General features: G+C 41.3%; 1 long non-coding RNA gene across 2 annotated transcripts; it reads left to right on the top strand.

Annotated features, from left to right (window-relative positions):
- Positions 1 to 398: 398 nt before the first annotated feature.
- LOC111270885 (uncharacterized) lies at positions 399 to 26,611 on the top strand. Of its 2 annotated transcripts, none has more exons than XR_015315107.1 (3): positions 399 to 501; positions 25,512 to 25,641; positions 26,045 to 26,611. It is a non-coding gene; the product is annotated as an uncharacterized LOC111270885 (long non-coding RNA). The 2 variants fall into 2 exon arrangements; XR_002686527.2 differs by lacking the exon at positions 399 to 501 and adding an exon at positions 24,327 to 24,628.
- The last annotated feature ends 763 nt before the right edge of the window (positions 26,612 to 27,374 follow it).

Raw genomic sequence — 27,374 nt, forward strand, 5'->3', positions numbered from 1 at the left:
TGGCAATATGTTGGTCTTCTTACAAAGTCCCAGCAATCAATAGTGCGCATAAACAACAGTAATTTGTCGTAAATAGACGGATAAATGCATTACTGTTGTTTGTTGTGATCGATTGTACCGCTATCAACGAAATATAATTAGCGGGCGATTAATTGTCGTAGCGAGGGGGACGGGGGAGGGACATGCAGAAACGTTTTTCTACCTATGCAACGAAGAAACGATCCGAAGACGAACACAGTTTCATTAAATTGGCAAAATCTTTGCGATATGTTTTTTTTTTCTTAGAGTCTATCAATTCTAATTAAATAATTTGTTATTTATAAATTAAGAAATAAATGTAGCGGTAAGATTTTTAGGATATTTATTTGTGATAAAACATTTGTACAGAGTATGATAATTCTAATTAAATGGCCTAGATAGGCTGTTCGTGCTTCTAAATAAGCATCCACTACGATTATGGGACGTCCCGATAACATATCAGGAGCGCACTGTTTTAAACAAGTAAGTTCCTTTCTGGATATTCATTCTTACTGATCATTTGCGATAGGAAGGATATTCATGTATTTTCTATCTGCGAGCTTGACCGTAGTTCGGGAGGTCAACCATTCTATCACGTCGTCCCTGTTTTTGGGCTGTGCACAAATAACGTCGCTATATTTAGATGTATCTGCTTTTTCAACCCTGGATTCAATTAAAGACGGACCAAATCGAGCAGAAAAGCCTTGAAATAACCTGTACCTGAGATTTGTCCAAGTTCATTGAATTATTATCTAGCTTCACTAGCAGTTACTACTGCTTACGACATGGCTAACTAAATCCACAGTGGCTAATATGCGCTATTTTATGACATAACTCATTCTTATCAGTTTACTGGAATAAATTTTTTTATTCGTTCCTTATCTTCGGGGCGAGCGTACCGATTGTTGCTGAAATATGGCCATATTTATCGATAATTAACAAGTCTGTTTCGAAGATTATTTTGTCTCTAAGCGCCCAAAACCTTCCCTACATTGAATTTTCAAAGCTTGAGCAAAATGTTTTGTGAGATGTGTATTATTCAAGGGTGGTCATTCGCCGTACGGCCATATTGAATTGTCATCTTGTCCTAACTGTTGTTATCAGCAGGTTGTGCTATACTTCTTCTTCGCATTATCAGCGCTTCAAGTAGCCGGTAGACAATCTAACTTGGAACATCTTTAGTAGGCTGTGGGATGTTTTTTTTTGTTGGGTTTCTGATGCTCCTAGGCGTTCCATTAGCCCCTGGGTCCTGATACTTCTGACTGCAGAACTGACACCCTCCACATCCATTATGCTATCCTGGACAGAAAAGGCTTCTACCCTCAAAAAAACTAATGAAAATTCCCACCCTTTGAACAATAAGACCGAAATACTATAGCGGTTAAATAGCAGACCGTCTTACTGTGCCCACGCGAATTCACAATTAGTATGCAGCTCTTTCATTTAAGAAAAATATACCATTTAATAAAAATACACTTTACGGCTGCCGAGAGTTTTTACTTGACGAAAACAGTAACAAACCAGAAAAAGGTACACGCGAGTATTTTGCCAGCTTAGAAGAATTGCTTATCGATTCATTAGATGGATCGTAAAAAAAATATTACACAAGCTACCGTGACGCCGGACCACTTTCACCGAGATTTCCTGACCACAAATAGCGTTTAACAATGCCATCTGTTCTCAATTTAAAATGTATAACCAAATCGAAATATACACTCAATCAGGCCAACTGCCCTCAGACCAGTTACGTATCCTGTTGCTGCTGTATTACTAAATCAGAGCGTTTTATATAATCTGTTAGTATACGAGCTTGAATATACGTAAACGTAAGCACAAATCTCTGCTGTTCCTGCAAAAAGTAATGGCTTTAGTAGTATGTTAAAACGAGCAAATGAGAGTGATTTTTTCGTTATAGTCGGCACGGTACTAACTTCCAGTACCGAACAAATGCTGCTAGGATTGAAGGATCTTTTCTAGATTCTTACAATTTAATGAGGCATATCGGAAGGTGTCCTTTCCGAAGAACGAAATTTCCTAAATGAGGTAATCACATACATAAATAGTGAAAATTAAGCAATTCCTTCCATTGCTCTCTTTTACACAATAAATCAATTAGTCAGCTCTCACTGTTTTTTTTTTTGATAACACCTTTTGCATACCACCCTAATTGTTTCCCTTAAAATAGTCTGGCGACCATCGATAACACGAAATCGTGTTTTGTCTGTTAAAGTACCCATAACTACTATACTATAATATACTATATACATACTATAATAGGACTAAAATCGTTAATATTGATAGTCGTGTCCATTAGCGAAATGAAAAAGCCACCACTTTTCCCTTTGATCCCAGGTTGATTCCACAAGATTTCCTGATGCGTTCACTGCTTAGAAGCGGTAACGTACATGGCAGTCTATCAAATCGAAGATCCTACAAACAGCTTATAGAATGTACGTTTGTTTAACATTGTTTTCTCATTAGGCATCTGTAGATAAATGAATCTACGTAGTGGTTCATTTAATGCCCTTAAACAAATGTGCTGGGAGCAAACAACTAAGTATTAGGTAATTTTTAATATACTTTTTCCACGATAAATCCTGACAGCGTAAGACATATTTGATGAAACTTTGTTTCAAAACACACGGCCTTCGGTTAGGTACGAGATATATAGCTTTTAACTCTTTTTTTAATTAGTCGCCTTCCATTATTCCTATCGGCGTCTGATTTAGCTCGCACAAAACTCCTCCCGTTCCACCTGGGGTTCTTTGGTTTCACGCAGCCAATGTTTACGCAATCCCCTTCGTTATGATTATGATCAGCAAATAACGGCGCTAAAAATTGTTGTAAATTTTAACGCTTTCTTTTTACATAGATTTTGTTTAATTTAGAGAATCGGAGCTATTTTTCAAGTTGTAACTTGTGACAGAGATGCGCTGTTTGAGTTGTCCTCAGCAATAACCCGAAATTGCCTGCAATTAGCTTTTGCCTAAATAGACTACGAAAAAAAACTGGCCCATGCACCCCTATTTGAAATGGAAACTTCCACAAATCTCACTTAGAATTCAGGGAAAACAATCATTACTAGGCACAGCCGAGCCATATCCGCCGCTGTAGTTATTCAGGCTAGAGACATTTTGAACCCTTAGACAAGTTTCGATACTTCTTTATTTTTGAAGGAAAACGCTGTCAGTGGAATTGTTCCGACTTCAACTAAAACGAGTGTATGCCAACATGCTGCTGACCATAAGCCAGCGGGAGTTCAGAAAAGGAGACATTAAACTTCACACAAAGCCTCAGTAATCAAAGGACAACAGTGTCTGCGCACAACGGTCGTCAAAATCCGAAAAGGATCTGGGAGGATATACCGTGTTCAGTACAAGACAAAAATAGATTTAAACCAACAAAAAATCTTCGAAAGTTTAGAACAATCCGACTATGTTGAACTGAATATAGTACTGCCAGAGCTTTGTTTAAACGTGCAGGTTAGATTCTATCTATTCCAATTATGGCTGAAGAAGCCCATTTTGTCACTAATTTCATACCTGGCTTTTTCTTTTTCAAGGAAAACTAAACGATATACTGTGCTTATGAAGCGAAAGATATAATTCGTACATGTTTTTATGCATGTTACGCTACGATTCAATGATACATTAAGTATGCCTTTTTATAATTCAATTTTTCGAAACCGTATTTTATATATAAAAGGTAATCCGTGTACATTACATTTGAAAGCTTGACCTATACTCGTTTTAGGTGGGCAATAATTTGATTACATCCTACTCTTATTTCTGATTCCTTTAGATCACAATGTAACTTTTGCATTTTTTTTTTGCAACAATCCTTGCCTTTTTTTTATATCAGAGTCGCTTCATTTAATGAATTCAAATGAAACGCCTCTAGAGCTCATAGCTGAATCCGAAAAAGCGTACCCGAAATCGGTCTAATTCTAATGTTAAACTTTCGCCTCAGCTATTATTGCTCACAGTTCGGGTAACTTCAATCGAGAGGAGTTAAATAACATGACTAACTTCTATTATATGCTGTAGGTTTCGAGTTCCGCAGTAAACAGCCTTTGATGATTTACTTTGAGAGTGCGTACGACCGTTACCTAGAATTGTCGTCTCAGGAAGCGTAGGCATATTTTTGTTTTTAAGTGTGTATTGACTATCTAAAACCTAAGTCGATTAAACTGAACGTTTTTTAGCATATATAATCTATAATATAATGATCAGTTTCTATGTCGCAAGTTTGGCCACTTGGGACGTTCTAAACTCCCATATTTGCAATGATATATCGTTGCTCCGCGTCATACTGTATGTTAGATCTAATTATAATAATTTAACCGAATAGTCACTTAGTAAGTTTCGGGGCTCTCTTGAAAAAAACCTAACCTAGTAGCGCAGAGATTTTAAGAAAGTTTTTGCTGAGACCTGGCAAGGTTAGTTTGTTAACATCTACGAATCTGCACGAAAATAACAGATTGAGCTCGCGTTAGCTATCAATACGAGGCTGTATAGGCTCGTAGATACGTTTCATTAGCATGTCGTTTCATGGGTATATTCTTAGCAGGCGCGTGCTTACCCTTTTGAAATCTCTAACATTTAAATTCTCGGGGTGTTCCTCTTTGGCAGACCGTCCTTCTACGCGATCACAATGCCTCCCGTATTAGCAGTCTGAGTGGTACATGCGGCAATGGACAACATAAGCGGTGTGACAAGCGCACTGTAGAACATTCATACAAAAACAAAAGACTGCAATATTGAAGTATAGCTTTGTTTAACTTATACTTCTTTACGTACTCGAGTACGTATTCAATAAAGTGGGTGGTGTGTGTTTGTTATGCGCACATCCAATGGGTCCGTGCCTTATGTCAGTAACGCGAGATATTCTATGATTACATAGGACAGTATTCCTTATGGGCCAAGTATTTTTATGGGCCAAGGTTAGTAATTGAACTCTGCATTTGTACAATTTTGAGTGTGGCGTAGATGCTCGTACCACGTCCAAACTGACCGCGTGTAATTTCCTCACATCTAAGTGAGTAAAGTAAGTGAGAGTCTTTTTTCCAATTAACTTTCTCAACGATAGGTTCTGCAATGACGTAGTTTTTAGCGGGAACTTATTTGTTGTAATGTTGTGCGTGTACCTGAGGCCGGAATGGATGCTGTCCTATGCTGCGAACAGGCCTATCCGCTACGACCTATAGAGTTGATTCTCGACGTAGAGATTTTCGAAAAAAATTCTCTAGGTGAATTGTTGTGGGATGTTGCTAGCACAAGTTGACGCTATCGACTTCAGTCACTGTTTCGAGGAAACACGACGTAGCCAACTCACTGTGCGTCTTCAAGACGGCATGAGTTAGCATTTCCGTCCCCTGCTTCATGAGCACTGTGAAAAGCTTCAAATCGAATCTGCCCATATAAGGAATTCGAATTTATCTATTGTAGAGGCAGCTGATATGAGCGCTGTAATTGGGTGCAGTATAGCAATGAGCAATATAAACAATAATACCCCAACGCGGATAGAGTAAAGGCTCAGAAAGTAACAGCCATTTTTGCTAGGATTATTGGTTACTGTACTTGCTGTTCGGCAAAATAGAGGTTATCAACAGTCTGCTTACGTTCGTAGGGTTTTTTTGCCCAGATCGCACAGATCTCAGCAAGCTGAAGCTTCGAAAGACAGATGACCCTACAAACCGCTGATGCAGATGGCCGTTCGTCGGATTAACTGTCGAGTTGATCTTCTTGTACCGAGGCGACTGTGCTGCAGATGTTCTTCTACGAAAAAACTAGCCCCTACATTTCTATGATAAAAAATGAAGGTTCCTATCTAGTCGGGGCCACATAGACGGGTGGTTGTATGATCGACACGCTCCTGTCGGTTGTATCGTACGTCACCTTATTCAAACTATTACTGTTAGCATCTTGCGTCGTCGAGATGGCATAATGGGTACTATCTTTGCCTGCTAAACATTAGTGACACTTGGTTAGAATCTAGGCGTAAAAACACTTTGTCCCGTGGTGGGGGTAAATTGTTTGATGCAGTGTCTAACGGCGACGCCGGACATAAAACTGGAAACATTTAGTTTAGCATCTTGTGGCGTATTTTTCCATCTCGTCATCAGCCCCACAGGTATCCATGGGCAATCTGGCTTTGACAGGCTGCCGCGTAAACCCTTTATACGCTTCTAGATGTCCCTGGACCTCCCGATACTTTCATGTTGAGTTCATCCACAGGACACTCATCTTTACTGGCGCACATACCCGGTCGTCCTGTTTGTAAAGGACAGTTATGGAACGGCAGTTCAGGGGTCGCCCGCCTAAATACTGCTATTCATAATTGGCTTGTGTGTTTAAGGAAGATATTTTGTATGTACTTAATCAGTACCTATGTAGCAAGTCTGGAAAACGGCACAAGTGAACCTCTTATCAGCTCATAAAAATTGTCCATGATCTAACGGTTCGGGCGTGCAGAGCTGTCATTTAGTGGGGCACAAATCTTCATCATTTTCAATATGTAAGAGTATTTGTGCTAGAACAAAATGGACAATAGTCAACATTTGCAAATGAACCACTCTAACTAAATTAAAATTGTGCTAACAGTTGAAATTTCGTGTATAATTTTTTCTAAAAGTTTATGAAGATGACCAATAGTCACACCGGAAGTCGCGAAACTTAACTTCTTCCTAGCAAATAACGGAAACTTACTATACTATCCCGTATGTATCGACATCAGCCAAATGCGTCCAGTTGCAGCTCCCATTTTGTGTTTCCGTCTTAGTTCTATCATAATAAGGTCCATAATCCATCATAATTCATTACCTACTGTGCAGACAAAGAGTTTAGAATACAAAATCGAACGATCCGACTTATTATACAGTTATCTATCGGTAACTTGGCATAACTGTGCCCAGCCAAGGCCTATCTCACTCAGTTTGGTAGACCAGTAGCTTAGCAAATCTCCATAAGTGAGAAGCGTCTGCAAACCATTCCTAAAAGTTTGCTTGGAACTGTGTCTCCAGCAAAATTGACTAATCGTACAATAATGGCACGTTACTGATAATTTCAACACCGCCGTGTATGTAAATTTGTGAACGAATAGATGTCCGTCGAGGATCGCCTGATCCGAAGTGGTCAGAACCAACAACGGAGAGCCACCGCGCCAGGATAGGCATTCTACGACAAAAAGACACTACCTATCAGAATTTACAAGGGAAATAATTCAAAACTGTCTTCAGGGCAGCGATCCACTAAAATATACTCAAGTTGAAAACAGCCGTAAAGCCTATTTAGTGCGTTAGAAGGTCGTGGAGACCTTGACGATAATATCTTCAATCTCCTTCAGATCTCCCCTAAGACAAAAGAGCGAGAACACAATAAGAACGGCGAACTCAGCGTTGAGATGGACCGTTACTTTGTACAGCTATAACAGCGAATCGTGCAGCGTTGGTGTAACTCATCAGCCACTTTCATCAGTGACGCTCAAGGAATCCTATTTGGTTACCCGACTGCCATCTTCTCTAGCACCTTACGCCGGGTTGCTATAACTAGCAATACACAGAAGCAATAGATATTTTTTGAGTTTTACGTCTGACACCCAAACCGTTAGGTACAAGAGGCCACGGTTTGCCGAATACGACTAACGCGAGATGCGCAGCGCGAACTTTTCTATGTAACAAATTACCTATCGCCTCTGGATAGGCCAATTCGATGATCGAACTGATGGTAGCACTATTTAAACCTCTCCAAAGTGCACCATCGAGTTAGTACAAAAACTGCCAATCAACGATTCCAGCTACGACGCTGTGTGCAGCTTGTCAAATTTAAACCTAGAAGGAATGTCGGTTGATCACCGGAACGTGTTTCTGGGATGAAGTATTCATGCACCATCAAAAAAATGGCACGATTATTGAACAATATACCGTTGAAACAGCGACCATATTTCTCCATAGGACAGCTGCGTGACAAACCATCATGCTGATTCAAAGCGCCGAGCTCAGCTGCTTTCTCCGAGCAGCTCACGAAACAACGTTGGTTACAGCGGTGAGGAAGATCAGATATGGGCTGAATCTACGGCGGAACGGACCGAAAGCCTAGTAGGTTATCTTCGACGGTGCACATCATTCATAAGGAACAAATGATGCTAACGCACCAGTCTATAAGACGCCCAGCATATCCATCGTATCAACGTGCAAATCAAGTAGTCGCTAGCTCGTCACACAGTGAATATTGAATAAGAGTCTTTGCCAATACAGGTCAGCGCAATACGTCCTATCGGCCTTTGCGGTGATTTTATTCTATAAACTACAGAAAGCGATGCAGTCTTTTCGAAGATAGATGTTTTGGTCGATCTCATCTTGACAGTGAAGAGCGCTTCATGAAGGTGGCATGCCGGTTAGCTTGTTCTCGACACAAATAGCGATTTAGGTTTCTGTCGCTGTGAACAGCGGAAAAGCTATGCGAAATCCGGGCCTAGAGCAATGTTGATCTAGATATTGAAGAGGTTACTGACGCTCGAATTGGCACGGTACAGCGCTATATGGTATGTTTGCAAAGCATCATAATGATTCATTTCGTACTGTACCCATATGATTTTGAAGTAAAGCCGTTAAGTGGTGGCTCGCAATAGGAGACCAAAATCATCAAGACCTTTGGAAAACTCACCCACCTACTCACACTTCATAGCCGAAAGGAGCAATATTTAATATACCGGTTATCCTGTCCGGCATCGACTGCTACAGATAAAAAGAAGAACCAGTGGAAGAGTCTTCGACTATTTAGTTGTGCCATGGGCTTCTAGTTAAGCCAACGGTTATCTCTTGGTTGGCACCAAACATCAATCCAAACCTTGTGAGGTTCTCGTTCAGTTTTTAGTTGTATCGGGTAATATTGGCTTAGACCTACCGACGAAGACCGACAATTATTCTGGTTCCCATAACAAGATCCAAGCGATAACCGTGTCCAGTGCTACCAAAAGAAACAAGTTATTTAAAAAGACGCTTTAAGTGGTTTTCTTCGAGCAACTGCTCTTCCGCGTGATATTTGTGAGCAGGTGCATTTAGAGTGCACGCATAAACGAGATGACTCGCTATGCCGTGGCGACACGTTGAGGAGCTTTATCACAACGTCTGAGACCATCTCGTTTTTCAAGGAGCTAGTAATCTGGTTAGGCTTAGCAAATATACCGCCTGTTGTTTTTTTTTCGTCATATACAACTCGTAAGGTGTCGTAAACCACCTTAAAATTATGAGAGTGGAATCGATAGGGGCATGCTTGGTGCCATCTGGTTCTATCTACCTGTACAGTTCATTTCGCCCGCGAAAGACGTCGCCACAGCCTCACACGCCACTAAGTGCACAATCCTGAGGTCCGTAACATCGATTTTCAACGCGTATCGGCTGGCTGCTACCGTAACTATACAACAGTTGTGGTATTAGTCGTTGAAGTGGGACGAAGTTATGGTCAGCCATTTGAAAAAGGCATCCTATTTGTGTGTATTTGGCAATACATCCGATGCCACCTACGCCACCATGATTTACCTATAGGCAATCTGCATCTCATGGCCCTTCTTTCGACTAACTTTTCCGCCAGTTCCGGGGAAGACACACACGATACCACAGATCAAACTGATGGGTGTATTGGTGGCGACAAAACTATAGTTTTTCTATAACGAAGTACCTTACGATCAAGGTGATTACAATCATCCATGGCGCTGTCTCCTCGAACGAATAGTAATCGAACCCAGAATGGTTGAATTTTTAGGACAAAAAACAGGCCTCAATTTTGACTGGTCTAACCTATTAGTATTTCCGGAAGATTCACGCCCAGGCAGGTTCATCATCTTGCATTACCAAAGGACCAACGCAATATTCGATATACACGCTACCTTTTCAACGTTTCGACGCTATTGTCCATTCAGGCTCGAACCTAGACCATGACGCGTCTCTAAGACTTGCAGCCAAACACGTTACCCACGAAGGTATTACGGGGACTGATACTGCAGTAGTGATTACCATGCTAGTTGCACATTTGATCTCCAACAATAGCAGCATATTCGTAAAGGCCGTAAGCGACATTCAGAGCTCCTTCACTTTAACAAATTATCGGACGGATCATTTTCGCAGTAGAGTATTGAATGGTTGTCTTCGGAATCCTTGGCAAAATGACTTTGTAGGGCATGTGGTCCGAACCTCCAAAGTAGCGCTGATAGTTTAAGTCTTGTTTGCCTTAAAAGAACCTCGCAAATGATCTCGAAACACGCCGCCGCCATAAATGTTCGCCCGCTCACGTATACGATGAAAGAACTGGATGTACCTCAAGCTATTAGGCCGGCTCACGGTGACCCTTACCAATTAGGGCTTATCTCAACTATGCCGCTCGACGAACTAAGTTTAACCGTTGTTATGACATCTGACTCGTCCACCTCATCTTCAGCGTGCAAACTAGATCGCCATTCATACGATCGTACCGCAACGATCTTCTTCAGCCACGAATTGTAAACACGGCTCGCAAAGGGCGATCGATGTTAGAGGAAGACGACATTCTAAGAATCAAATGAATCTTCGTTTGTGCATAGTAACGTTACCTCGTAACGGAACGGCAAAATAAAACCTATGAAATTCTCTAATAGGTGTTTGATCTATCGTTCCGCACAGTTGTGTGATTAAAGTGTGCTAGCTTAATAGGTTAAATAATAACAATGATAGGTTATATCTAGAGTATATCTATATAATAGTAATCTATACATATAGAGTGGGTTATCTTCGCGAAACAATGGCTTTCATCGATTTTCATTAGCTCACTAACGATATTAGCTTACTAGGGCAAACTACAACTCTCGTTCAATGTCTCAGCTTTAGTCCATATAGTTTCCTTCTCAGCTGCGTATATATATATATATATATATATATATGGCCCTGACGCCACAATCAGCGATCAACAACACTATTTATATTCAAATGTACTTCACAAACTGAGCCGGGCTGTTCTCAAGGGTATTCGGTGAGCTCTAGCGCCCAGATTAGCATTTTGTTTTAATATTTCATGACCAGATTTCTCACAGTGTTGCTTGCTGCCTTTATCAATCTATTATTATTAATCAACAGGAAGTACGCAGCATCGTCTTTTGTTTCCTAAATGCAGGCGATAGCCTAATGGTGCCAGCCTGAAGCGGTAACGATATGATCGAAAGTTATCATATTCCGTAAGGAGTTGATTTCAAAATAAGCTGTTTCGCCCTCCGGATGAGTAGACCATTCTTTATAATGCGATTAATAGTTAACCGGTACTAGATCTACTTTTAAACCCCTGTCCACTTCTTTGACCACTCTGCCAGGACTCTTTCCCATACCTAATTTTCAATCCACCATATTGACTGTTTGTTACGCCTCTAGTGTTCTTACTGCCGTCGTTTGTTGCATTTAAGTTGATCTCTGCAACATTACGTTTTTGTGTTACAGTCGAATCAATTTGTATAGAATTGGGAAAAGTAACTTGGTCTAGCTTTCGTGCGGTCACTTTGGAGTCATGGGTGTTGGAGGCAATGCTCATAATCATATTGGCCATCTTATTAGCTCTATTCGTGGTTAACCCCACATAACGTGAGTTTTTTTTTACTTCAGTGTTCAACAGATTTGGACTCCTGATAGAAGCAGACGGATAAATTGTGTCCTCTTGTCTCTAATCAGCATTATCCCCTTCCTTACCCTTTTCGAAAGCCCCTTCTAGCTCCGCTGCTGTCAACTGTTCGTGGACCGGCTATGGCGTACCGTTTAATTTCTGTGACGATCTTGACTTTCATACGTACTCTCAAATCATAAAAGATCCTTTGCAGCTTCAAAAGATCGTTATACGCCGCGCTCCAAAGAAGCAGTTACAACAGTTCGTCATCTTGCCGCATCTCCGTCTTCACCTGTTACAAGACCAATCGTTCTCGTCAGATGTACGTGCTGAAAATAATGAAGACTTCGACGTTGTATTCTTCGGCGTTGCGTACTTTATTGGCGGTAGACTTACTTAGGGGATGACAAGACGCTACGAGCAACCGGCCTTCTTGATAGCAATGCTAAGCTGGTGTCAATGGTAGAACAAGAAACGCTGTCGTAATGGCTTCCTCTTTCTCTTCGTTGAATTTTCGGCGACCTCGGTGTTCATGGATGCTCCTCGTGATAAGTCTGTCTGCGCATCGTGAGCACTAGAGTGACGATCACTCCACAGTAGATAGGGAATCGGCGACAGCACTCGTAGACTGGAATGTGCTTTGTAGGACTCCATCGGTATGGACGTTGCTCTATTGTTTAAGTAATTAAGGTATACTGCATTACAGGACTCCTTTCCTAACTATAATATACATTGCTACGAAAAAATATAATTGTAGGAGCTGTGATTGAATTCTGCATTGGCTCTCACCCGCTATGTTGCTGATAGCATTGAGCAATGCTTTCGAAACCTAATTACGTTCGCTGACAGTAGTCCGTACTCTTCCATAACTTTCCAAAAGGTTTTTTCTTCAAAAGTACTGCCATTAGGCACAATTTCAAACTGCAGGCCCAAGCTTACATCCGGTTTCAAAGTCAGATCGCCACGTGCTCATTTTTCCTATATCACAATACCTTTTTGGAATCAGCACAACCTCTGCAATTTTCAGCTCAGTCTGCAATACGCGACTCCCGAAGATTTTAGCAGCCAGCTCAGCCTCTAACTCAGGAAACTGTAATATTGAAAAAGCACCCCAACTATCAACGGCGAAATGCAATCTAGACCATGCGTTTTGGATTGCTTGACCCTATAAGAAATCTTCGAATTCTGTTGTGCTGTTATGGGAGAGATGTCACTCTCGTGGTGTTCACTTTTTGCCTGCGTTTGATAGTTTGCCTGCATGTGCGAGAAGACCGTGTCGTACGAACCGTTTCCTAAGAGCTTTGTATCTGCTTCCCTCAGGATAATCTTCAAAGTCCTTTTCGGATCCTTACGTCTAACTTCATATGGCTTGCGGCATGAGTTCTTGTCTACTTCCGCAGCACCCCTCATTACTCCGTTTCTTAAGCTTCAAGGAACACCGCTTCTAGCGTGTTTGAAATTCTCTCAGGGTTCCCCCTTTTTACGGCAACGAATAGAATGCTTTGTGCGCACCACTGGGGAGGTATGATACTTTTATTTCCAAAGCACCTCGGCTAAACTAATTACTGACTAACGCGCTCGTCTCAAATATCACTACCCCCCCCCCCCCCCCTGAATATTCAATTGATGGTATCGCGAGCTGAACGGAAGGATAGTAGAAGTCAACCTGGGCAAATGGTCGAAGTGCTTTTGGCAGATCTTGCCTTGTATGCCTTTTGGTATTGTAGAAGACGAATTCAGCTTGTCGTTCTCGTTCTATCCTTAGGCGTTGGAGTCTTATGACGGCAAGAATCCGTTTGACTGAAATAATTGCTACTGCGATCAATAAGCCGAGCTCACATTTTTCAGTGATACCAAAGATAAGCCTGACGAAGAGAATTTTTTTCGGAGAGCATGCTTGGGGCTTTAATTTTGGGATCATTTTTAGTTGTCTTCTTGCAAACGCAGTGTTCCAGGCACCTATTAACGGATGTTTAAGGCAAGACAAACCAGCAGGATGTGAAATGCATTCTCCTTCGTTCCAAACCCACTGAGGAATCTGAAGGTGCATTTTTCATAGGGCGTTGGTAAGCCTGAAAGTGAAGCCCGCTTGGGTGAAGTAATCGCTAGTCTCTCCTCCAGGCCTATCAAGTCATAGTATGGTATTCGGGTGAACTTTTTACATCAGATCCCAGCACGCTTTTGGTTTTTGCATTCGGTGTCTAACTTACACAGTCGTTCACTTTCAAATACGGACGCGGGGTTCCTGCCAGTAAAAGTGTATCGGAATTACACTGTCATAGTAGAAACGTCTACTATGTTACACGTGGATAATGCGTTTAGGCAATACGTGTTACTCACCGCAATATGTGCTCCAAAATATTTTATTTGAAAGTTTATTTCAATTTTTATTTTATATTAATTTTATTTAATATTAAGTTGAGAGGTCGAGTAACCCACCTTCCTATGCGAAGTATCGCGTCACATCTCCCGAAAGCAATAGCAAGCCCTGCTATTTCCGCTATACCCATTCAGTTAGCAACCAATTAAGGGCTTTATTAGAAATCAGTTCAATTTGTGGAAATATCTTATCTGTATAATGATAGCGGAAGCCGTTGTGTAAGGAAGCAATACCACTGCCTGGTAAGTTCTGCAGGTCTAGAACGTCACCGTGCGCAATCCTCCAAAGCACAAAACCTAGTATAGAGCCTTGCAGTATGGTTGTTATCATTGGGCACCAAGTTACACCTAGCACGTGACATTTTTGTCATGCAACATTCTCGTGATAATGTTAAAAACATCAACTGATGTCCACTTCCATTTGAAAGCATTTAAAGCTATTTTTCAATAGAGGCCGTTAAACGCGTTGTGTATGTCAAGAAGTACCGTTGGGAATGTTTTGTTTTCATTTGGAAAAGAAGCGGTTACTTTCAACGTTTCCTATCGGCATCCGTATAGCTGAAGTAACAGATCTATGTTTGCGAAACCCGAATTGGCTACATGAGAGAAATTGGTGAAAAATTTCTTGGTCGAGGCTCAATGATCGCCTCAAAGGTTCTAGCCAATGATTGTATAAGACAGAATGATGCAGTGAAACTCTTCCGCTGTTTTTTGATAAACAGTTATTGTCAAAGTCTTCTCAAAAATGGTATCTCATCAGGTATCGGGGCTTTCCCGAGTCTTATTCGTTTTGCAGAAATATATACTATCCCTGTAGTAATTGGTGGAGGGCTTCTGCCTCGTTTCCAGTGCTAACACCAAATACATACTGCCAGCGGCCAAAAAAGCGATGAACAGGAAAGCGTTTCTCAAGAACTTCCAGACGTTTAGGCCCTGGTATATTATCATTTCCTCGTATTTGCCTGCGAAGTTAATCCCACTGACTTCTCTCGCTCTCTGAGAAAAAAACGTCTGAAGAAAAGCTTTTACGTTTCCTAAGTTCTGGAAAATTTATTTCGCACGACGATTTTTCGGCAAGAAGCCGAAAAGTTCTTAAAATTCACCTTTTTTCTTTTTAATTGCACGTCGCATCCTAACATACTTTGCCAAGAAGCCATCGTGTACTCGTTTCACCAGCACTTAGGACGCATCAGGTTACATCTCGTAAGATGAATTAAATGCGAGTTGTACGTATAAGAAGTTTGCACGACCTGTTGACTCTCTGGTTTGTTTAAGGATTATTGGGGAGTAGTCTGTCTAGCTGATTCTTGAGAAACTCGAATGTTTCTAAATATAAGTCCAAGAATGTAGGTCAAAAGCAGAAAAAGGCTCAACATACAGAACAGTTTGTATACAATGATGGTCACTACAGATCATTTTCTCGAATAACACCTTCCGAGATGTCGCCCTGAAGGATATAGGCTCGTTGGTACATGGGATCCATTTCTGCAGACTGCTGCTTCGTCGCCTGTGTTATGTATCGTGCAACTGTTTGCTACACGTCATCCGAGCAGCGGCTTCCCTCTGTGATTTTATCTCTTAGATCCCCACGCAGCTGAAGATGCGTTAAACTCCCTATAAATCCATAAATCAGTAGTTTGCGGGCCGCCGAAGGATATACTGATATGGTCTAGTGTATTTTTGAATCCGTCTATGCTACAAGCTGACACGGCACGAAAATATCCGCCTGATACGGGTCCGCCAATATGCGCCTTGTTCCGATAGCCCGTCTGCAATAGCCGTTGGGAATTATACCTACCGATCTTTAGTCAATGTTTAACAAGTCCGACCTTGGGGAACCTTTAGCCAATGCTACGGAAATACCCCTGCGTGTGGTAACTTCATCCAGCAGGTCGGGTGACTCAGCACAGCGGTTGGAGTTTATCTCGTTATTGTTGTGCATTATTGAATTTTGGGAGAATTGTCTTACTTGAAGTATGTTTCGTTATCCATCTTGGGCCTGGTGCCACTCATCTGATCGCATCTGTACCCATTCTTCTTGTTTCTTTTCTGTCAGACTTCCTTTTATTAGTATGTTTGCTTGTGGCACTGTAGTTTAAGCTGTGGTTATTCGTTTCTCCATAACAGCTGCTTTCCTTTTTCCTTTGCGCTTTTCTTGAAACCGAACAAGCCATCGGGTGGCTTTGTGACCTTTCATGCTGCAGGTCTTACTCGGCCAGTAGGCGAGGCATTGAGTTTCAAACCTCATCGTGTAGCTGTACCTCATCGTGTCCAGAAAAGTGCTCCTCTCTTAACAGCAAGATGGTGGAAAGACTTAAGAACTCTGGGGTACCTAAGTTTGTCCTGTAACCCTTTCGCGACATTTCTACAAAAAAAAAGCTCTTCGACCAGTTTGTGCTTTTTGGGCCTGTGCGAAGTCCTCGTTTCGGTTCGTAGAGACTGATACCGTTTCAGCTACGACTATCTCAAGGTTTACATTCCTAAGCTGATTAAGCGTCTTTTATACAAATGATGTTGTTTAACCTCAATTCTTATACTTTGCAGACAGTGGTGAGTTCCCTGCTTAGTTTGAAATTCTCTTCCCATGTCAAGGCGCTTGAGTAACCGTATGTTTTTCAAGTTTATCTGGAATTTTAGCTTCCGGAAGGCGACCTCGACTGCCTTGCAGACGAAGTTATCGGTTCACTCCTTAGGAACATAGGGGGTTGGCGAGGATTCGTTAGGGGTTGTGTTAACCTTTTGTGGTACTCTTAGTAGGGTTCAAAGAAAATTTCTAGCCGCTTCGTCCGATTAACGATATCAAAAAGAATGGAGAGCACAGAGAAATAATAAGGAAACCTACGGACTTTGTTAATCGTCAGCAACCGATGATTCGGGGTCACTAGTACCGCACACAACAACGATCCGTTTAGTCGCAAGAGATAATGTTGAAGGACCAACAAAAATTGAACTTTCATGCTTCGCTGCAGACTTTTGTCCCTATCAAATCCTGAGCGCCTATCATTGCCCTCAAGTAGGCTGTCGTCTGAGGCGCTTAAATACATAGACATTTTCATGCATCAATTTAGCAGGACTGTCGAAATCAGTACTCGAAAATATAGCTTCCTTCATCTGTTGTGCAGTGCAGCCTGCTTGAGTTCTTCCAGCTGTTTTCGTGCCGATTTACTGGACCGTGAAGAGCTGGAAGTTTCTGCTGGAAAATCTCATGATGATTGTCTCATGTGCCCCTTTCTTTAGAGTCTCCTTTATTTCTTAAAACTTATACTAAGTAGCAGTTATCGTTCCCTGAGCTTTCGCTTCCCTCGTATACATCTATGCTATTGAATTTACAAATAATACTAACAGAAATCGTTACAGCCTTTCCCTTTCACAGTTTCTAAAACTTTGTATCTAAACTGCCAGTTTTCATGATTTCTAATACTCAGAAGTTTATATTGTTTGGTCTCACATGAGCTCGGCATCAAACGAGAGCCATTCCGCGTGCTCATTATCCCATTTGCTATATACAAATATCAAAGGACTATATTCGAAGAATTTATCGAAAGGCAGATCAATAAGGGTGGTTGGTCCTTGCTTATCAGCGCTTAGACACTAATCTTTGAAAATCCTGAGAAACACACAATGATAACGAAAATCCGAACCATGTACTCGAACTTCTTTGAGATATTCTTCATAGATATTCTTTGGGTTCTAGGTATGCTTCCTAAGTTGAATCGTTAACGTACAAAGTTCTTGCTATAGGTATATAGGTCATTCTAAGTTATCATTAAGATACATCCGTTTAAAAGTAAAATACTCTGTCCGTTTTTGATCTCTTCTTGCTCACGACGATTTTTTTCTTACCTTCAATTATGCCTACCTTAAAAATAATTTATTTTTTATTTCAATTAAATTATGTTCGACTGAAGATTTTGTAATTGTATGGATACTGTTGTGTCGTTTTCAAATGTTAAGCGAATTATAGAATTTGGTAACCAATTATGCCGTAATTGGCCGTATAGGCCAACCTACTTGAAGTGCGCCATGGGCATTCGCACCCCAAGTAACAACCGGCTCATTTTTTTGTTCTGTAAAACACGGTTGAGAGTAGGGCTGAAACACGGAGTCACTTATAGAAAAGGAAGGTTTAGAAATAGTTTATCGTCGAATGCAAACCAAATATGAATATTATAGATTCAGGTTCTTAGAGAGTTGACACTATGACAAATTTTGATTGGAAAGAGTTTATAGATTCGTCGTGACTTCGTCATCATCAGAAACCCAAAGATTTATCAGACACCCGTCATTATTACCGAGGAGAGGACCGTGGCTGCTAGCAGTACAAAGGACAATGGTAATCGAGTGGTCACCTGTCATCTTTTCTCTTAATGCGTTAGCGTGCTCCTAAATAATTACATATATTCTTATTTGAATACGACTTTTCCTGCACATTGCCGCTTTCATCGAGCGCCTGTAAAACGGCATTCATGTATGTGCCGTTGGACCCAGAGCACACTTTAGTTGGCATTATCTAAGTTGCCTCTTATGCCTATTATCGTTTTACGTGTCCTGTTTATCAAAAAAAAATCAAATTATTAGTATTACCTATTTTGAAACACGGAGGTTCAATACATCTTTATTTATCATTATATTTATTTTTCTTTGATTTGATTAAACCTGTGCTTTCTCGTGTACCGTATTTATATTTGTGTTATTATTATTATTATTATTATGTTGTAAGATCTTCTTATGGGTTAGCTCATTTGGCGAGAACTAAGCAACAACCAAGATCAATGGCCCCATACTATCTTATATCAACGATTTAATTTAGCGCATGAAGACAAAGATGGATCAACAAATATAGTATTGATGTTAGATGTCAAGCATCTGCAGTTCGTAGTCGACAGGTGCCAACATAGCCGACTATTGGTAAGAGATGTGTTTGCTCCGCGGTGCAGACATATCATCTGAGTCTCGATCTACATAATCTCTTTTTGCCAATCGTCATTATATCGTTCCTAAATCCGGCCGCAAAAAACATACTTTCGAGATATCAGTTGGTAGATGCTGAATGAATTAAAGCTGAGGGAATCTAGAACCAAGCTTCTAGATCTGTTATCATGCTTTCGTCGCCTTCTGTTATCTTATGATGGCCTCTACTTGGTGCCTATACCAATCAAAGCAGTTTGCTTCTGTGGGGTAATAATACGGCCTTGATTGGAATATTGGCCTTGCGCCAATGTTCAGCACCCCATGTGCGTGGATTGTCCAGCACGAATAACAAAGAAAACGTTTGTATGTTTTTAGTATTTACGACGCGATGTTCACTAGTTATCAAGCACTAAAAACGTTTATAGTCAGAGACACGGCTGGACAGATAAAATAGTATCGTTGAGCAGAAAATTAACACTGGAAGAGATGATTAATGGCTTCTGGGGTAACGTATATGGTTAGCAAGTCTATTTGGGAGCTTCGGCGATATTGCAGTAGTAACCTGTTTGCCTACTAAATCTTGAAATACGTTGTCAACTAGATTTGAAACCTAGCGTAGGTAGACTTCGTACTGGAAGCCAACCGCCTGGACCAATGCTAAATGGCAGTGGTGGGTATTAAAGTCAACTATTTATTTAGGTCTCTCTAGAAATCTTTGAAATGAATGAAAACTTCGGATGTCAACTCTTCTAGAAGGCCTACGGGCAGCCAATTGTAGGGGACCATGTTCGGTATAGGCATAGCGCCTTTTTGCTAACGATTAATGATTGGCAAGCTTACAAAGATGCGCTGAATACTGTATTCGTTCAGGTAAAGAAGATTGTCCCTATGTCTTATGCCGAAAATGAAAATGTCGTATAAATTAAAACCAAAAAGGTTAAAAACAAAAATGACAAACCGGCGGCCATGTTGCGAATGAGTGCGAAGAATAAGCATGTCTAGTCCACATAATACAAGCCGTAGATTAAGCAGCAGCCACAGCGGTAACCCTGAGACACTTCAGAGTCAGACGGCCACAGCGAAGCAGTCATGCATAAATGCTATCAATACAAACAGGCAACGGGCAATAACTGACTGACAGATTAGCAAGGACGACTTCATTTTAGTTAGCACTAGGAAACACGGTTTTACCACTTTTAGTCCTAACAGACCAGAAAGACTTGCGTCAACAATGATCAACGTCCTACAGATTAATATGAACATCTATATCTATATATAGGAATATATATCAGGTAGCTGGCACCAAACCGATACAGTCTTTTTGAAAGGTATTATGAGAAATAAAAGAAGTATTTGAAATAAAGGAAAAACGCCAGATCAAATAAACTTCTGAGGAATCATAAACAAAACAAGTAGAATTTCGTCTTCATTAACGGCTTTATGTGACGTGCATAGCCTGTCAGGTCCCGTTGTGTGTCACTTGCCGGGGGATATAAGTCTGATGGGTATTCTCTGACAGACAGAGGCACTTAGGCCCCACATATGGACTACTTAGAAAAATAGTTCCGGATGTTCCGCACAATTCGTAAGCATACTCGCTACAACTTCTGGAAAGGGTTCGGAACCAAGCATGTATACACCTTGTTTGATGCTAGGAGCCACCCATCTAAAGCAATGCAACCGGTTGCAAAACTCAATTTAGCATCGAGCAGACGCACGATGGCTTAACCTGATCATCAACGTTCCTATTACGAACTATGTTTCTGTAGTAAATATGACTGACGCTTTACATGATGGCAGTGCTTACAAACGATGTCTTGGTTATTTCAAGTTAATATCCAAAAACGTTTTGTGGCAATTGTATTTTACTGAGGAAGTTATTTCTGTAAATTGACAGTGCAAGTCACTTTCTTTGTCACAAAAAGACGCTGATGTACTTCAAAGTTCTGACTGCAGAAGACCCGAACATTAAATTTATTTCTCTTTTTAATGCTGCAGTTGTGATCACTTTAAAAATATACGATGTTTTTTCAGCACGATGTTTTTCATATATACATACATACAACAAAATCGTTTGATGATTTGCACACATATACAAACACTTCATGAACTATTGGTAAATCTGCCGAGCATACCCTACAATGCCATTTGCCTGCTGGGTCAATCGTAGGATCAGCTTAATCACTAATCTTACAACATGTTTTATTCCGTTATTCCTCGAACAACACATATAAACACTGCCTTGCGCCCATTTGTTGCACCTCACGTATACATTCACACGGCCTGGTGGCGACCGTTTTCGAGTGGGTACTCCGGCGAACATAGACGGTGCATCGCCTTAAGTGTCAAAAAAGAAGTGTAGCATAAACATGTGGCAGCGATGACGGTGTTGACGATAATATGCGAGATGTCTCCGAGAGACCTGCAAACGACCCGACGGTCCCACTACGAAGTACAGTACCAGTGGCGGGCGATAGCGTTATGTATCTCCCCGCTGGAAAAAATATTTTTTCCAGAAACGGTCAGAGACTATACGTACGGTAAAAGGGACATTCGTAATGTCGTGTGTGAATCGGGACTAAGACCACCGGCCAACAACACCGATGGGCCGGTGTCTTTACAGGCTGATTATCATGAATGCAGGGAAGTTGAAAAGTACGAATGTATTAGCAAAATCGAGTTTTTCGGAGACGTTAATCACCTTATGCCCTGGGCCAGGAATTCATGTGCTCTCCGTTCTTTTCTTCGGCTAGCGGTAAATGATATTATTACGAAAAAGCGGATCAAACAATTTTTGGCTTTCCCGCTTTCCGTAGCACAGTGCCCAGTCGTCGGGGGTGGACGCCACAGCTATAAAAATGAGGTGACCTGGAAGACTGCCTACAACATTTTTCGGAGAATAAAGCCTTTTTTAGGCGGGGGAATTCTGCCAGTAAAGGCCACAAAATGTTCACGCAAAAGCCATCGATGATCGCAACACGAGGCGGCGTGAACAGCAAACCTAGCCTGCTCAGCCGAACTGCCAGAGCTGAACGTTCTAGCAGCTAGCCATTTTCAAGAGAACAAGTCATCGCTAAAGGGACCCACCGTTTAAGAACTGCGGTAGAGAAAGGCAGCATAAGCCGAACAACTGGACTATGGTCAACGGGTCCCAGTCGTCCAGATGGTCGAGGAATTAGCAATGCAGGTTCTAGAGGATGAAACTGGTTCCAGTACGCGATATCTTGTCGCTCATGAAGACTATCACGGAATTTGCAGTGAAGCCGGATTTTTAGAAGTCATTGAGAATCACGTGACGGAATTGTGCGGTGGCTGCAATTTTGACGCTTCTTTTCCCGCAAGTCCTGGACAGTATAGATACCTTCACGATAAAAAAATTCGCACTTAATTCAGCGCGTTTCTACTCTGCGCACTTTCCTGCAATGAAGAAAAGCAGACGAAGCCGCCTTAATGGAGGCATATCGGTTTTTTACAGTCATAAGATAGGCGATTTTACGTTGTGCCTAGTAAAAAATAACGTCATTGCCTTACAAGGTCCCTATGATTGGTCGATTGATTCGGAATCAACGCACGTATTGGTGAAGGAAATTGTCTGTGAATTAGAAACGCTGCCTTCTTATTCCGCATCTTCTCTAATCATTGCTGGCGGCTTAAGCGCTTGCCTCGGCCAGTCGATCTCGAATTGCACCACTGCCCTTCGAGACACGCTCGGCGACTTTCGCTGCTGTGAAGCCAACCTCATCTCGACATCGACGTTCCTAAGACATGCTCGCGAACTAATGGCGATGGATCTCACTATCCGAATTGCGCTTCCGCGGACTGTCAAGCGCCAAGCTCTGTCGTAATGACTAGACAAGCTCCAGGAACGCATCTACGAAGTTTTCCCTGTGCCTTACACAGTAAATGCAGAAATTTTTACGCAGCATCTAGTTGAATTTCCCCAATACAGCTTTTTCGTCCTCCGAGAAGCGTAAGCGGTGGTCCAACTTCACCCGCAACCCTGCTCGGAGGGTCCAGATTACCTTAAGACTTATAGCTAAAGTACAGCCCGCATTTCACCGATTAATTTCTGCATTTAGGACGATCTTCCGACAAACGTATGTATCATAAAGCTAGCAATATATTAACAACTTGAAACACCATTTTGATCGCTGACGCAAAATGTTAACCGCGCAACTGGCTAACGCATCGCGGCAATTGCCCGATTAGCTCCTTGTCTTTCATAAATGAGACGTTCGCATCATAGGATATTTTTTAACAAAATTTCACAATGCAGGAACTAAAGCACACTAGGAGCCAACGTAGTAAGAAAGCCGACGGTCCAGCGGTCCAGATAGGGTCTGCAACAAGCAATATGGCGTCGTTTTGCTTACATACTAGTACACTTTCACTCCAGTAAAGAGATGCTGCCATGTTAGTGATCCCTAAGGGAAAAGACAACCTAGCCGCACCGACATTATCGCGAGAAGTAGAAAAGTGTTTATTATAAATTATTCCCCGACTCACGGACTAAGGGGCTGAACAGCTGCTTCAAACGTGTATACGCCATTGTAATAGAGCAACTTGGGTTCTGGGGAGGGCGCTCCAAATAAACGCCGTGCAGGATCTCAATGGCCGATTTTCTAAAAACACTAGTTATATCACACAACGCGCGCTATACGTAACGTTCGCCGATTTCAAAACAGCCGTAGACTCGGCGCTCAGGGATAAGGTTATGCTTATGCTGGGAGAAATGGGCCAGCCTTCTCCTTGCCATTTTATAGGAGAACAGAATAATCATTGATGACGGAATGACCGAACTTCTGTTTTTCATGTAGAAAACTAGCCTTGTTCAGGAGGACAACCTAAGCCCGCTTTTATTCTCCATCTTGCTAAAGGGCTTTCCTGATGAAATAAAAATACCGAAAAAATTAGTCGAAGTCGTCTTGTATGCGGACGACTTAGTGATATACGGGTTGAACAGGTTTTAAATGCAGCAAGCTCTAGCCGGGCACCACGTGGCGCTCACAAATTTTGAACGGATAGTAAACCTGACCAAGATGAAGGCGATGAAATTTAAAAAGGGAAGGCAGTACAGCGGCGACTGACACCTTGCATTTTACTAAATCGCCTCTTACCCATTGCTGTGCTTAGGGTTGCTCTTTTCCGCGAGTAAAAAAAAGTTTTACTGCGCACGTCATCGAAAGATGCAGAGGGGCAGTGTTCACCCCATAAGCGATCCAATCGCATCATAGCTTGTCCCTTGCAACCGTTTTTAGCTTTTTCTATCCCAAACTAGCTTCAATCGCAACGTATATGATATTACGATATGCGTTATTTAAGAAGATCTTACAATGGAGCAGCTCAATTAATTAAATTGCATCAGAGCTTCCTTCCTTAAAAAAGCACTAGGACTACACATAGCGGCCCGAAATCGTCTCGCGTATCTCTTCTCGCCGATTCGCCACTGCTGCCCGAGGGCCTTTGTTGTCGCTTTAGGCTCCCAGTAACGGAAGCCTTTGGGACGAGCCTTAGGAATTGGGAGTAAAAAGTCGCGGAGATCGTTGGGGATTTCTTTGCTTCGGGTGCGATAAGTACGATAAGGAAACGAGTGGAAAAAACACGGAAACCGGCTAAACAGACATGTCGTTACTCGCTTTGCCTTACATGATTCCGCTATAGGCCCTGCAGAAAACCAAGTTTCCACGAGCCTGACGATATATGTAAGTGCTCCAGACGCGGAGGAAATTGTGATAGATATTATACTGCTCATTGGCTTTTAGTTTCATACCTAGGACATCTGGCAAATCTCTGAAATTACTTTTATAAACTCAGTAAGACTTGTATATAGTCTATATGACGCAAATTGGCTTTAATAATTTTATATACACTCCCTGATATTGGGGATAGTGCTGTTCACTGGTATTTACAAAGCTCTTGACTGCTACTACCGGCAAGAAAAAGTAAAGATAAAATTTAATCGATTGTTGTTTTAAACAAGAGTTACTGAGCCAAGGTAATTTACTAAATTTAAGTTTATTAAGTTTAAATCTATAATTATAATAAGATAGACAGAAATTAACTTGCGTGTCTAGGCAAAGATATTGCGATGTTGTAAAGGTATGCCAAAGCTAAGTTCTTTTTTTATTGTATTCCTGGTAGGGTTTGACCTCAGCAGTGATACGGACAGCTTCTGGTGATTTATTTTTTATTTTTGGAGAAAGCCTACCACCCGTTACCTGAATTTCCGTATCTAGGAATGTTAGTGTCTTTGTGCAGTAATTTACAGTTTATATGCAGTTTTATATAGTATATAGGTGCTTTATATCAGTAAAGTATGATACTCTAATGTGGTATTTTATAAGTACTGTTTGTTTTCACGTTTTTGAGATAACACCGACAACTGTTAATTTCAAACAAATAACTTGCTGAACCGACATATATGTTTCCAAAAGAAGTTAAGTTTTTTTCACGCTAAACCAGCTAATCGATCTTTGAATTTAAGCGCCGTTCCAATACACCGCGCGTAGGCTGGCAAGGTAGACGGGTTTTTCTGGTGACTTGCAAATAACACACATATGGGTTACATTAATTCTTATCTGACAGATGCTAATACATGGCTCATGCATTTATGGGAGAAGGATATCAGCCCAATTCTGGGATTGCACAATCTTGTGTTCGGCATCAGTGGTCTTGTTATGACGTTCACTGTCTACGCCGTTCTTCGCGTAAGTGGGTAAGCTTCTCTTTCAATGGAACCTCTTAATGGTACGCTGAACATGAAGGATTTATCAATCTACTAATACTTGAGCTTAGTATGAAATTTCAGATCCTAATAAGATTTGCATGTTTGGGGTCACAATGCATATGCCGCAAAAAGCCCTGCTCATAACTCGATTTTCGTAAATTAACTTTTTAACTAAGAACTTGCCACATGAATTTATGTAGACAGCACGATGACATTGGCATTATCAATGATCTTAAAGAAATATGGCTTAAGTAACTTGCTGTGCATCACTAGGACGGATTCATTGCTTGATGATGACTGCGGCAACCTTTAGTACTCAATCTGCACTTACAATGAATTCGAATCCACTAATTGTAGGTGTAACTAATATGGGTGTTTTAATTTGTTGCAGTATGACAATAAACGATACACCTCGCTACAAATAGTCCGGACATCGTAAATGCTCTGAAGGGTACAAGTAATGAAAACTCTTCTACAAAGATTTGGGTACCGTACCTGCTGATCGACGATGTGACCACCATTAGCGGTCTGCTTATATTGTTAGAGTCTTTCTCGAATCGCACGGACCTCAGCAAGGTGAACCCTCGCAGGACAGCTGATTCTAATGGCCGTTTGTCGGATTAACTGTTTAACTAATCTTCTTCATTGTTTGTACCGAAGCGATCGTATCGCAGATGATGTTCCCCTATGACAGAAACAAGCAAAATGTTTGAACAGCAAAATATGAAGCGTCACGATGCTTTGGACCAACAAGTACAAGTGTGGCCGTCTGGTCGATACGTTACTGTTATAGCCATGGCAATTCGCTATAGCTTGTTGTACGGCCAGGTCAGATTGCCATCGTAGTCGAACGTGATATTAGCATCTTACGCTTTCACGATGGCGTAAAAGGTATATTTTTGTCCAATAAAATTGACAATTTGTTTTTTGAGAAACACTTCGTGATCTATGTTCGAATCCGGAGCTAGACTCAATTTGTTCTACGGTGGGAGTCAGTTACCCGATGGAATGTCTAACGCCGGTACCAAACATGAAACAGAAAACATTTGGTTTGTTTCTTCCTTTCCGTATTCTTCCTTCCCATCATCAGCTCTACAAGTAGCCCGTGAGCAATCTGACTGACCGCAGTTTTGATCCTTTGACTGTTATGCGGTTTCGAATGCTCGTAGCCATTCCGGTATTTACATTTAGTTCACCCACATAGCACTCATTCTTCCTGTCACAGATATCCGGTAGATTGTAATTGGACTTCGTAATTGTAGAAGAAGTCTTGTCACACTTGTGAAGATTTCTTCTACAGTTATTGCCTGGGTCATGGCAGGGTCAGGCTGCAGGGGTAGCATTTTTCAAGTCTATTATGCTTCACTGAACAAAATGCGCGCAGTGTGTATTCGAAAAAGGGTTTTCACATGTTGGACGACGACGCGTAGAAAGCATCGAATAGCGGTCAACTGGTTGTGCCCATCTAAATGCTGCTATTAATGGCTGGCTTTTACCTTTAATGAGAGTACCGTACGGTTCTTACTTGAGCAGCACTTACGTAGCAAGCCTCATGAAAATTGCTTTTTCATTTAATAAACAGAGTTTAATTCCAAATTGCACAAGTTACTATGACTTTAGGCCGCTTTCGCCATGCGAGCATAACCGGTAATCAACGAGGCCATTTTGTCAACTTGAAATAAACAATCACACAAATCAATAATTTATATAAAGAAATTGTT

The sequence above is a fragment of the Varroa jacobsoni genome, unplaced genomic scaffold (genome assembly GCF_002532875.2).
Source record: "Varroa jacobsoni isolate VJ856 unplaced genomic scaffold, vjacob_1.0 contig00172, whole genome shotgun sequence".
Lineage (NCBI taxonomy): Eukaryota > Metazoa > Arthropoda > Arachnida > Mesostigmata > Varroidae > Varroa > Varroa jacobsoni.